Genomic DNA, 13,578 nt, shown 5'->3' on the forward strand with positions numbered 1-13,578 from the left:
AGAACCTGGTAAACCTAGATAACTTGATCGACAAGTTTACATAACCATTAGCTTCAATATACACTGTAACAACAATATAGTGTAAACAGAGCTCAATAGTGAATGTAGAATTATGCATAGAAATCTCTGTACATGCTGTGCATGATGCTACGCACGCTATGGACAGTCCCCCGACCACCCACCAGCCGCAAGGCTCTTCCTCTCTTGTCTACATAACAGCAGCTATCTAATGCTAAGGATCAATAGAGCAGCTGGCTGAGAGCTATTTGCTGACCCCCCAGATGGGGAAGGGGGCCCCTTGTGGGTGGGAGGGGGGTATCCCCTCTCGTCCAGACACAGTCACTGTTGCTCAGCAGCACCAACATCAGGAGGGTAAGAAAAGCTTTGTGGCTGCCCTTACATGACACCTCTATCAGTCCCACTTCCCATCGGTAAGAATCGACATGAGAGCTCTATCTGCTCCAAGGGCTGAAGAAAGTGGAAGGGAAGCTTGAAGCCATCCAGAAAGATTCAATCAAGACGAATGAGTAAATAATGGAGCTCTATAAAAAGCTGCTAGTTGAAATATAGCGCAAAGCAAGAGCAGAGGCTATGCCACACACAAAAGTACAAACAAAGAATAGAAAATACCACAGGTAACTTCACTGAATTCAGCACACTTTGTAAAAGATGCAATTTCAGTTATCAAGGAGGACCATGATGGGATGTAGGCTTTGTTGCATCTCTTGTGTGAATTGAACCTGTGTAATCCATGTAAATATAATCAATGGTGATATGTGCTATGTGGTATGTGATGTGGAAACTCTAAAAGGTGGAATGCTTAAAATGTGCCACCTTTTTTGTGTTCTTCATGTGTGCCACTGAAGAGCAGCCAATGTACATACTCTCTATGCATTAATCTAGTCTCTATTTTGCAACAAATCTCTCTCTCTCTCTCTCTCTCTCTCTCTCTCTCTCTCTCTCTCTCTCTCTCTCTCTCTCTCTCTCTCTCTCTCTCTCTCTCTCTCTCTCTCTCTCTCCAGAGTCATGCAATACGAGGATCAGAGATGCTTGGGTTTGTTTTTGCTCGAGCTATGCAGACACAGAGAGAGCTTGATGAGAGGAGAGGCTAGCCAGTCTCAGAGACAGATCACAGATTTCTTTAGAGCTGCCACTGGACACCCGGAGGAGTTACTACCACAGCAAAGCTCGTTGTCTCACACCAGAGGCACACTGATCGACCGAGCCACTGAGCTGGGGAGATCCAAACGCCCACGACTGCGGAGGACTACACAGCATCGGCAGAGGCTGCATCAGAGGATTCGGATCACTTTGGCTCGACATGCACGACGCCCGGCCAGACTACTGACCATGGAGGAGATTGATGAGATCCGCCAGTGACCGATGCTGACCGATGCTGGATCTCTTGTGATCTAGCTACCCCAGCTGCCTGCTTAGTTCACACCTAGTAGTTTAGGATTCCATAGTATTTTATTGTGACATTTGTCATTTCATTTTTGTCATCTTGTTACTCTGACTTTGTATCAGATCCACCACATTGTAACTTTCTGGTCTCATAGGTCACTTTGGCCTTTTGAAGACGTTAATATAACATTTCATTTCATTTCTCTCTCTCTCTCTCTCTCTCTCTCTCTCTCTCTCTCTCTCTCTCTCTCTCTCTCTCTCTCTCTCTCTCTCAACGACCGCGATTGAGGATAGGAGCTACACAGTATCAACGGCGACTACAACAGAGGATTCGAGCCATACTTTCTTGACGTCCAAAGTGCAGATGAGGATGGATCTCTACCATACCCCCCCCCCCCCCCCCCCCCCCCTTTCTCTCATTGTACTGGGCACCCTTTGTATTAGCTGGCACATCCATACAGTCCCAGCTTGTAGTAGTTGTATTTTTTGTTTCAGTTCTTTTTTATTCCGGACATGGTATCAGATTCACTATGTTGTAACAGCTTGGTCTCATAGGTCATTTATGATTTTGGCCTTTTGAAGACGTTAATATATCATTTCATCTCTCCCTCCCCCCCCCCCCCCGACGGCCACGATTGAGGAGAGGGGCTACACAGCATCGACGGAGACTACAGCAGAGGATTCGAGCCATACTCTCTCGACAGCCAGAGTGCAAATGAGGATGGATTCTAGTAGTAGTAGTATTTTTGTTCTATTCTTTTTGTACCCAGACATGGTATCAAATTCACTATTTTGTATCAGATTGGTTTCATAGGTCATTTTGGCCTTTTGAAGACGTTATATAACATTTCATTTCATTTTCTCACCCCACCCCTACCCAATATTTTCTTTTCAGTTCTTTGTACTTTTTGTACACAGACCTGATATTAGATTCACCACATAACCTTTTGGTCTCATAGGTCATTTTGGCCTTTTGAAGACGTTAATATTACATTTCATTTCATCTCTCTCTCTCTCTCTCTCTCTCTCTCTCTCTCTCTCTCTCTCTCTCTCTCTCTCTCTCTCTCTCTCTCTCTCTCTCTCTCTCTCTCTTTTTTTTGTGGAAAAATCAGGGCTGTATATTACTGAGTACAATAAATCCCCAATAGATGCCAAAATAGTCTGTCACGTGGGGTGTACAAGCTGAATGTAAGGATGATAGCCACTAGAGTGACAACTCGACTAGTACAATGTCATGGTGGTCTGTGTGATGAGTGGAGGAGAAACCACTGAGGGGGGGCATAATGCCAGATAATCTGTCCACCTGTAAGTGTGAAAAAGAGTGGAGCTCGGGCCCAACGCCGAAGAAAGGCAAATCGTCGAACCTCGGCTACTCTAGATGTATCTGAGGAAGAATCCCACTGCCAAATCAGGGTGTGAATGATGTCCAGCCAAATGGCAGTAAGTGTATCCTGAAGGAGCTGTGGAGCCGCACTGAGAATGTGAAGACAACGAGCTCTCCAAATATTCCATAGTGTAATGCTAGTGATGACTGAAAAAACTTCATCACGTGTCTGAGGATCCCCTTGCCATGCGATCTGTGGTATCATAGCCAAAGTCCCTCGCCGATAACCAGTCGAGGTAAGCATAAGAGCCGGATCTGTGTCTGAGCCCTCGTAGAAAAGATGCGGTCCAAGCATCGGCATCAACCATGAGACAGAGCCCCAAGTGAGAAATCCATCCTGAACACCTGCTCTGCTAAGTAAAAAGCAAACTGGTAGCCACACTATATGAGAAGAGGAGCATGACCAAAGACAGTGTGCAGGTGACTCAGGTAGTCGCGAAGGACATCGACCGCATAACGGATCATGACCCATAGTAGCAAGCCAAGTCCCAACTGGAAGTCCTGCATGTGCAATCATCCACATGAAAAAAGAAATACGACGAGCCCCATGTAAATCCCAGATGGCTGACCAAAACTGCTATAGATAGGCATGGGAGAGACCTGAATGTAACCAGAAACGCATACGAGTGGGCTGCTCTGGGTACTGTCTCATCAATGCGAATCTTCCAATTCTGACAGTGTACTCAAAAAATGATACATGTGCACCGGTGGGGTTAGAGTGAGGCCAGTGCCACTCTCCTGGGTCCCAATAAAGCTGTGATAAGGCACGACCCTCCCACACCCAAAGCCTCCAAAGGACGGCATCAGCGGATGCGAAACAAGGGTCAACACAACGACGCTTCCCGCGAGAGCCAACTACTCGTATGGCCTCCCATCGAGCGCCAGGGTAGACAAGGTGCGGAGAGGTGGTAGCATATGTCAATCTAGCATGAATCCCCTGAGAGGAGTCTAAATCAACTGTGAACAGCATGGTGTCGAATCGAACTAATAAGAGAGTGCTCCGAGCAAAGAGACCTTTCCAGCCACTATGTGGAGGCATCTGAACCGTGCCTCGCATGACTACATCCCACTATGAAGGAACGGCGGAGTCAATCTCAAGAAGTCTGTCTGACACCCCGCGACCAATGTCATAATGTTATGCTATGAAGTCTGCATCCAACATACGCGTCTCATGAAACAACCGCATAGAGGCAGCAGGGCCAGTGTCCCAAGCAGCCCAGTCAATGTGAGTCCTCTCTCCAAGCTGACGGGGTGGGTTAACAAAAGAATCAAGAACTGCATCATTCCAAATGAGAGGCTGGCGCTCAATCTCCTCACGACATGAGGGAGGTGAGCGTCTGAGAGCTCGGCGCATGGAAACCCAAATCTGAAGGAGTGATCGGAGGAAGGGTGAGAGAGTGCGGGTGGTCAAGGGGGCATCCGTAAATAGAAAACGAAACCCTGTATGCCAAGTGTGACCATCTCTAGTGCCGAGGCGTGGAGTTGCTGTGCAAAGAGCGGCTTGAAGAAGCATCTTCCAAGGTTCTTGGCCAGGAAAAAGACCCCAAACAATAAGCTTGGTAAGAAGGGCGCGACTCTGTAATTCGGGATCAATAATGCCAAGGCCTCCCTCTGACCGAGGTCGAATAATCGTGGACCAGCGAACTCTAGCACGAGTGTCAGTAGTCCCATCTGTGCCACTTCATAAAAAGTTCCGCACTAATCTGCGAGCTGAGCTATCACTCCAGAATGAAGCATCCAACAAGAGGCCGTATACCATACTGTAGCCAGAATGACCTGGTTGACGACCAATGCACGGCCAGCCAACGACAGATGACGTGAAGACCAATGACATAGCTTCCTGCGAATAGACTGTAGTACGAGTGCAAACTGATGCTGTAAGGAAACATCAAATCCAACCTGAAAACCCAGATATCTGCATGTCTGGCCCGGCTGCAGCCATGTGAAACCATCAGCTACCCCCCAAGAAGGTATGTCATCACTGCCAACCAGTAACCCATAGGATTTATGCCAGTTAATACGTGCACCACTGGCAATGCAAAAAACCCCCAAGGCCTCCCGCATGGCATCAAGCGCTGCTAGCAGATAGTGCAACATCAGCATAGTGTCATCAGCGAACTCCTGATCGATAAGATCCGGAGCTGAAGGTACGGGCATGGTCAAGCCACGAAATGCATGACTCTGAGCACGAAGAAAATCTGACATAGTCTCCAACAAACAGATACAAATATGCTGCTAAAGGACATCCCTGTCGTACAGATCAGGAGAGCTCAAAACTGCGACTGACACGACCACCAATAGTAATAGCACTGCTGACAGTCCTGAAGAGAGCAGAAATGCCAACTATCCATCGCGAGGGGAAACCCATCCTGGCTAGTGATCCTTCGAGAAAGTCCCACTCAACACGATCGTATGCTTTCTCGAAGTCAAGAATGAAAAAAGCGAGAGGTTCAGAAGATGATCTGGCCCACTCTACTGCCGCATAAAAAGTGAAGATATTATCCAGTATGCATCGATCCATGACAAAGCCTGTCTGAGAAGTATGAATAATATCTGGTAAGAACGGTCGCAAGCGATGACTGATCAGCAACGCTAATATCTTATAGACCGAAGGGAGTAGGGTAATAGGTCTCCACTGGCGGAGCTGAGTGGTATCACCCCCTTTCGGAATAAGAGATATTAGACCTGAGCAAAGATCCGGATGCATATATCCTGATGCAAAGATGTCCTGACAACCGCGAAGCAGTGGTATATGCAATACATCCCAATAAGTCAAAAAGAAAGCTCTAGTGAGGCCATCCTCTCCTGGACAGGAGGATGGATCGAGACTCTCGATAGCAGCATGAAGCTCTGCAAGTGTGAAGGGTGCCAACAAGATGTCGGCCATAGTATCTGTACAACGGCGTCGGGTGTGATGCCAGATCTGCTCACGGGCAAGTAAAACCTCAGTAGTGCATACATCAGCAGCGAACAATGCCTCAAAATAATCTGCAGACATATCAAGAATAACATCAGGATGCATATGAAGTGTCCCTTGAGCATCGCACAAAGTCCGGAGGGTGGTGCCAGGAGGGCGCTCTTTGTGCGCGGTGAAGAAGGCTTTATTCATTCGATCAGCTTTAGCTATCCAATGAGATACCGAAGCATGATGAGTGAACTCAGACCTAGCCTCCTGGACGCGACGAATTTCCTCTGTAAGCTCTGTCTGTCTAGCAACGAGATAAGCATCCTGAGGCCACTCCTCAAGCAAGCGCTGTGTGGAACCAAGAGGAATGTGAAGATCAGACTCGCGTACTCTCAACTGTCGATGAATAATAGCAGTCTGATCACGGCAATAAATACTAGACTGAGTAATGCAATGAGCAAGGAACTCGCCAGGGGGACCACAATAAGAAGCACCTGTGGACCATAAGTCACGAATCTGTTGCTGCAAAACTTCAGTGTTGAGAACACTGTCAGGGATGCGGCGGCCCCATCTCTATGCAGAGGATCTAGTGCTACACACGGCGCTCCATCACCACTTGCCTGTAGCGTGGACTGTACTGGCGACCTGTTGACACGAATTGACTCCAAAATACAACACTTGGCACAGCATGCCTTGGTTGGCCGGATGATTGGACAGTCTCCACCTCGCTCTTCTATACGTGATTGGTGTCAGACTGCATTAGGTACTACTCAGGGACGGGTCTCGGAGCTTACATTTCTTGGCAGAGGCATCTTCATGGTACGTCTTTCAGATCCCGCGACTGCCTCCGCTCTCCTGGCTCGGTCTCCGATACTCTCTGATCGCAGGATGATATACTTGACGAGGTGGTATCCCGAGTTTACTACTGAGGAGTTTGACAGTCGACACCTTATTCCCAGATTCCCTCTGACGCTCTCCTTCCCGGATATGCCTCTCCATTTTATTGATGAGCATCTCCTTCAGATGATTGCTGCTCATTTTGGCACAGTAGTTCCAGGATCTTGATCTTCTCCTCTGGTCCACCTCGCATTCAGGTCTTGGTGTTTGGGGATACTTCATTACCAGATACAGTTACTGTGGCTGTGCGCGATCGAGATTACTCTTGCCGAATGGTAGTCACCGGCCGCCCAGGGCAGTGCTTACGTTGTCACGAGATGGACACTTGGCACGAGATTGCCCCACCTTGCCACGCCATCGGCGACAACAACATCCGGCTCCTGGCACTCATGCTCAGACACGTGGTCAGCGTCAACAACCGGTTCCTCCTACTACTACTCGAGCACCTCGACAGCCTGCAGGTGCTCCTCGAGCTTCGACCCTCCATGTCCCTCCCTCCGCTTCAGTTCCTACTGAGCCTGCATGGCAGACAGTGGGTCGTAACCATTCATTCCGTCCTCGTCCACAACCTCCATCGCATGCAGTCCCCAGTGTTACCTCTCCTGCTCCCTCTCAAGTTTCCACCACCCCATTACCCCTTGCTTCTCCTCGCCATTCTTCTTCTTCAGCACAGGATCACTTACCTCTGCTACCTGCTCCTCCTTCTTATGCCGTTCTCCTGCCCGCTCCTTCCCCTCCTCCCGAGATCCCTATTCCCATGCAGATGGACCATCCCCCACTCTTACCTCTCCCTTTTCCTCCTCTCCCTCTCGCCCTTGCTCCCCCCCCACCACCTTCTGGTCCTCCCCCTCCCTCAGCCGCTCATACTTACGTCCCACGCAATTTCCTCATCTCTTGTCCTCCTTCCTGGGGCACTCATCGGGCCGAAATGTGCGGTGACTCAGAAGGACCACTGCGGGTGCAGCTCTACCTTATGCATCACAAGCGAGGTTGTGTTCCCTCTTTAATAGGCAGTCGCTCTCAGCCCACCCATTCCTTTTTCCTTCCATTCCACGCAGCTCAGGAATGGTCTGAGGATCAGGTTCTACATTTTGTGCATGCCCAATCTATGGCTCAGCTTCATTCATGGTTGTCTCCTTCCGCTCCGGAGGTACTGTCTCCACACTTCCCTTCCTGTATTGGTGCTATGGAATGGAGTGATGTTTATGCTTGCTATTCATTGCCTATGGTCATTCATGTATCCTCAGATGTGGTGCTTCCTATGTCTATGCGCATTTGGGGTGTCAAAGCTGCAGCATCGGTAATGCAATGTAAACAAGCTGAGGTCCGCAGTTGGTGTAATGAGACACCATATTTTAGAGAGGGCTTGAGGGTTGCTTTCCTCCCGCCTGAAGCTCACCCCTTGGATGGCCCAGCTGCCTCCAAGAAGATGCGCAGTTAGTCAGATGCTTTACCAATTCTTTCATGCAGACTATGGATTTACATGTAGTTTCTTGGAATGCTAATGGTTTACAGACTTCTCGAGTAAGAGGTTCCCGCAAGCTTTTACTTCGCAGAGATTTACACGCTCATGTAGTAGGCACTGTGGATATATTATTAGTACAGGAGCATGAGATTGCCACTCCCTTTGGTAATCTCATGCCCTCCGGCACTCACACTTTTTGGGAGCCTGCTTTGGGCATTCATGGACAGAGTTGCGCTGTATGCATTTCAGTGGGGCCACATTACTTGGCCTCAGTTCAGCAGCATGGCACCCTTGTCGCTGGCAGAGCAGTCTATGTGTCTCTTCGGATTCAGGACTCTATCATTGGTTTTATGTCAGTCTACGCACCCACTACTCCCCGGGAGAGGGCTACTTTTTGGACTACCTTGGCTACTGTTCTACCTGCTGTAGACTCTTGGGTTGTTGGAGGCGACTTCAACAATGTTGAAAGCGATTCTGATTGGCGATCTATCACACCTCCTGTTTTATCATCCATTTCTCCCGATGAGCAGTCAGCTTGGGATCGATTTCTTCTAGCTACTCAAGGTGTTGATGCATGGCACATACCCTCTTTTGGTCATCACCCTGCTACACTTCATTACTCGTGGGGGTTTCAGAGACAGCAGGGGAGATTATTAGAGCGACTTGATCGTTTTTACATTGGCCCTTGGGCAGCTGCTCTAGGTGGATTTACTACTATTTGGAGAGGGACCAGCCTCTCTCTCTCTCTCTCTCTCTCTCTCTCTCTCTCTCTCTCTCTCTCTCTCTCTCTCTCTCTCTCTCTCTCTCTAGGAGACTGTGGAGCACACAAACGCTTACACTTACCTTGGAGTGGTTTTCAGCGGACCCACATTCTCACTCAGAAGAGCAGCAGAGACCAGACTGACTAGAGCCCACGCAGCACTGGGTAGATTGGAGAGGATGTGTTCGCACGTTCAGTTTCAGGAACCCCGGACGAAGCTCTGACTCTTTGACACCTTGGTGGCTTCAACATTGCTCTATGGGGCCGAGATATGGGGGCCCTCTTTGGATCACCACGGGAGGTCGGGTCTCACAGACGGATGGGGGAACATGGAGAAACCTCTCGTCTCTATGATCTCGCGGCTCATTAGAGCCAAGGCATCAGTACTACGGGCCATTATCCGCGCAGAGCTAGCGGCCCCCCCACTAGTGGTGGAGGCGCTCACCAGATCAGTCTCCTTCATAAACCGCACATGGGAACTTCCCAGAGACAGATATGCTCGCATAGCACTTGAGTCCTCTCGACAATTAGCCATACAAGGAGATACAACATGCTGGTATGGGGAGATGACATCATGGTTTCAGGCGCATGGGTTCAGCATAGACAGGCTGCCACCATTCCAGTACTCATTGGATGCACCATCTCTCGTTCTTACACGGTCGGAGATCACCAAGCTCATCCGCCAAGACCTGACCCAGCTAGACACCAGAAGGACATGGATACAACCAGCACAAGAATTGGGCACGAAGATGGCTTTCTACAGAGACCACCTTCTCCAACTTATGGAAGATGGTTTTGTGACGAGACCAAGATACATGGATACCCACTTGTCTCATGGGATACGATGTGCTATTGGCCAACTACGCACATCGTCTCACCAGCTGCGGATTGAAACTGGGAGATACAGTGGAGTACCACCAGAGGCCAGGACGTGCCCCTTGTGTGACATGGAACTGGAGACAGAGCTGCATTATACATGCCGCTGCCCTGTCTACTACGAGATACGAGGTCTCTTCCATTGCTTGTTCAGAGAGGGTTTTGGACCACTCGCAAGAGTAATGGGATACGAAGATCAGAGATGCCTAGGTTTGTTCTTGCTCGAGCTGCGCAGACACAGAGAGAGCCTGATGAATGGCAGGGCTAGCCAGTCTCAAAGACGGATCACAGACTTCTTCAGAGCAGACATAGGACAGCCGCAAGAGCCACTCCCACAGCAGAGCTCCCCCTCGTCTCACACCAGTGGCACATTGATCGACCGAGCGATTGAACTGGGGAAATCCAGGCGCCCACGACTGCGAAGGACTACTCAGAACTGACGGAGGCTACGACAAAAGATTCGGAGCACGCTGGCAGACATGCACGACGCTCGGTCAGACTACTAACCATGGAGGAAATTGATGAGATTCGCCAACGACCGATGCTAGATTTTTTGTGATAAACCGCCCATTTTTGCTTAGTCTTTTGCTTAGCTCACATCGACCAACCTAGGATCCCATTTTTTTTGTACTGCTATTAGGTTATTTTCGTTACTCTAACTTTGTATCAGATCCACCACCTTGTAACTTTCTGGTCTCATAGGTCACTATGGCCTTTTGAAGACGTTAATATAACATTTCATTTTCATTTCTCTCTCTTTGTCGGCTAGATCTTTAAGGTCTCTTGGGATAGTTTCCTACGACGTTAAAACTCTCTTCTTCTTCTTCTTCTTCTTCTTCTTCTTCTTCTTCTTCTCTATCTCTCTGAGCGCTACGATGGGTTTGTCTTCAATTCGTTGAGAGACAACATATCGGTAAGCTCTTCCACGCTTGTGCTGCTGAAGGCCTTCATTGATCCCCTCTGCTCCGACAGCGCAGACGCTTGGACAGTTGTAAAGAAGATCGCCCAACCTTATCAGGATGATCTGTTGCTCCTTGTCCATCCTTTCCCCCTCCCATATCACCACAATGCATTTTTTGCCTGTAGAGCATTGCACATTATCAACAACTTGAACACCACCCTTATGTATCCGCTGCTGGAGTTATTTTTTGAGAACCAATGGGCAGCAAACGGCCAAGGTCTTGCACAGCATAGCAGCTTCTGCAACAGTGCACAAACAAGGAAACCACAGAGCAGTACCACAGGGGACAGGTAGCGCAAGCGTGTGAGGGAACACGTTCCATGGGGCCATGCTGGTCGAGGGGTAACACCTCGTGAGGGCTGCACAGGTTGTGGGGGAGTACACAGGTTTCAACCGGGCAACTCGGAACTGCTCTGTGGTGCCAGCAGGTCATATGAGGCAACAAGAAACATGAGGCAACAAGAAACAGGTCGTGCGAGGAGGCAACAGCACGGCAGAAGCCTCAGATGATGTGCCTAAGGATGGTCTAATCAGCCGACCTCGGAGAGGACGATAGCTGTGAAACCCCGCCTAAATCGAAAGCGACATTTAGGCGGAGGATTCGAGAGAGCACACTATCGCTAGGTTCTATGAGAGCAGAGAAACTTTCTAGAGTCAAAGATGACTTAATGTTTGAGAAGGTACAGGTGATGATTAAGGCGGAGCTGAGCCTTTTGAGGGTTGACATTGAAAAAAGAGATGTATACGAATGTAAAGACTTACAAAAAAACTATGTATGCAAATATGAGGAAAGAATTGGACAAAGAGATGCTTAGTAAGCGTGACGAGATGTACACATCATTGAAGGCCGAAATAAAGACGATCGTGAGGGCAGAAGTGAATGTAATGGAATTTGTGATGCAAAAAAGATTAGAGGATGCACTTGCGGCGTTTGAATCTTGGAAATAAAAAATGAAAGAACGATGAATGAAAAGGATGCATTGATCAAAGCACTTAAGGGAGACCTCACAGCTTGCAAAAATACCCCCACAAAGGAGGGAGAAAATCAACCCTCAATGATAAAGGAACTCGAAAGCATTAAGGAGCAGGTGAAAACTCTACAGTAAGAGGAAGAGCAGAAGGCAAGAACAACCTCTTCATGGGCGGAGCACCTATTCAAAACACAAGGAGCTTCAACCCCTCATTCGTATTGTTTGAAGAGATGAGCAGGCCACTCTACATTGCAATATACTATTTTGCCCCCATCACATCTCATTATGCATCGCCCAGGGGGCAATCACACTACATGATATTGGATGAGGACATACGGAGTTCTCTAGGGATGGAGATGTCATTCTTCTAGGAGACATTAATGCCAGGACGGGCCAGATTCAGACAGTTTCTACGATACCTCAAATAAAATGTTGAGAGAATTGGATATGGGATTGACCAGGTGTTCGCAGGATGACACTGGATATGGGGGATATCTTACAGATTTGGGGACTACACATGGACTGGCCATCTTCAATGGCCTCCAGAGATTTCCAGCATCAAGTGGGTTCCCTTGTTTTCCTAATAGGCATGGGGCTAGCACAGTGGATTATGTTTTGGCTCAACCTAGTTTCATACCCTGACATTACAGTCGGGCCCATGTGATGGATATTTTTCTAGACCTGGGCCATGTAGCAAACCCAGACAAGAAAAACCAAGCAAAGACTAAAGATGCTCAAACTGCCAAACCCAAGCCCACCAACAAGGAACTATAGTTGGAGATGTGCTGCTGAAATCTGCTGCCAAGGAATGTGCAATGCACTCTCAGTGTCCGATCTCACCAATGACTATCCACAAACGAAGTGATCACTTCACCATACATCAAGAGAGAGAGAGAAACAGAGAGAGAGAGAGAGAGTGTGAATTGAATGTTGTCTTTATTTCAAAACAGAGAGAGAAAGACAAGACGAGCACGAGATAATGTGAGATTATTCTGCAATCATGAATATTGAAAATATTGTTTTTACTTTTTAACAAAACTTATCTTTTGCCTTCAAAACCTTTTGTCGAGACAGCTTCGTAAGCTCCAAACTTTGCAATGGTAGCGACTTAAGGCTTACATCCTATAGGGCAGCGCACTTGCAATTGGCTTACACCCAATAGGGCAGTGCAGTCTGTAATTGGTTAGTAGCTCCAAATACTCTCTCTCTCTCTCACACAACAAAGTCTCCTCTCTCTCTCTCTATCAACCATGGCTCAAAAGAGTTCACTCTTCTAGCTCTAGAGAGAAGCATTCGACTTATGAATCTCTCTCCTCTCGATTATGTTATAAAGGCGGCTCTCCATCCTAGCCTGCCTTACAGATAAAGGCTTGAACTCACTACCTCTCGAGTCAACCCACTAGGCACTTCTCTTTCTCTCTCTTTCTCGATTCTTAAGGGCGAATGTCTCGCTCTTCTCCTTTCGGCAGCAACCACCAAGTCTAGGTCTCTCTCTCACCCACGCACTCACGGCCTCTCCTCTTTCTATGGGAGAGCCTCCTTAGTGGGATTTAATAGCCAGCCTTTTTTTTTATTTCAAAGCATTGGTGGCCCATGCAGGTCGACTTTCCCTCTCCCTGGTTACGCTTCGAAGCAGGAGAGCCTCTCTCTCACAATACACCGTGCTCGATACACAGCAGAGGCCAAGCCTCTCTCTCGCTTGCTTGTGACACAGCAGAGCATCTCTCTCTCTAACTCGACTCTCGGCATCTCGTTTTCAGCACAGCCAGAAACTGGCGCCCCTTCTCATATTGCCCCACAACTCGTCATCTCCTGCTCCTCGCTTGCAAACCACCGTGTCTCCCCAATCCCCTGCAAACGGTGGTGCCCCTTTTCTCTCTCGCAAGCAATGGTGCCTCTCGGCATGGCAACCGACCCTCCTCGCTTCTCTGCAAACGCCCCTTGGCCTACATACC

At 48.4% G+C, this 13,578-nt stretch overlaps 1 protein-coding gene across 2 annotated transcripts in view; it reads right to left on the reverse strand.

The window, feature by feature from the left end:
* Window positions 1-13,578, reverse strand: part of LOC147460637 (peptidyl-prolyl cis-trans isomerase FKBP19, chloroplastic-like) — a 99,387-nt gene that overhangs the window by 58,859 nt on the left and 26,950 nt on the right. The window lies entirely within an intron of this gene.

The sequence above is a fragment of the Adiantum capillus-veneris genome, chromosome 3 (genome assembly GCF_014529385.1).
Source record: "Adiantum capillus-veneris isolate H3 chromosome 3, ASM1452938v2, whole genome shotgun sequence".
Classification (NCBI taxonomy): domain Eukaryota; kingdom Viridiplantae; phylum Streptophyta; class Polypodiopsida; order Polypodiales; family Pteridaceae; genus Adiantum; species Adiantum capillus-veneris.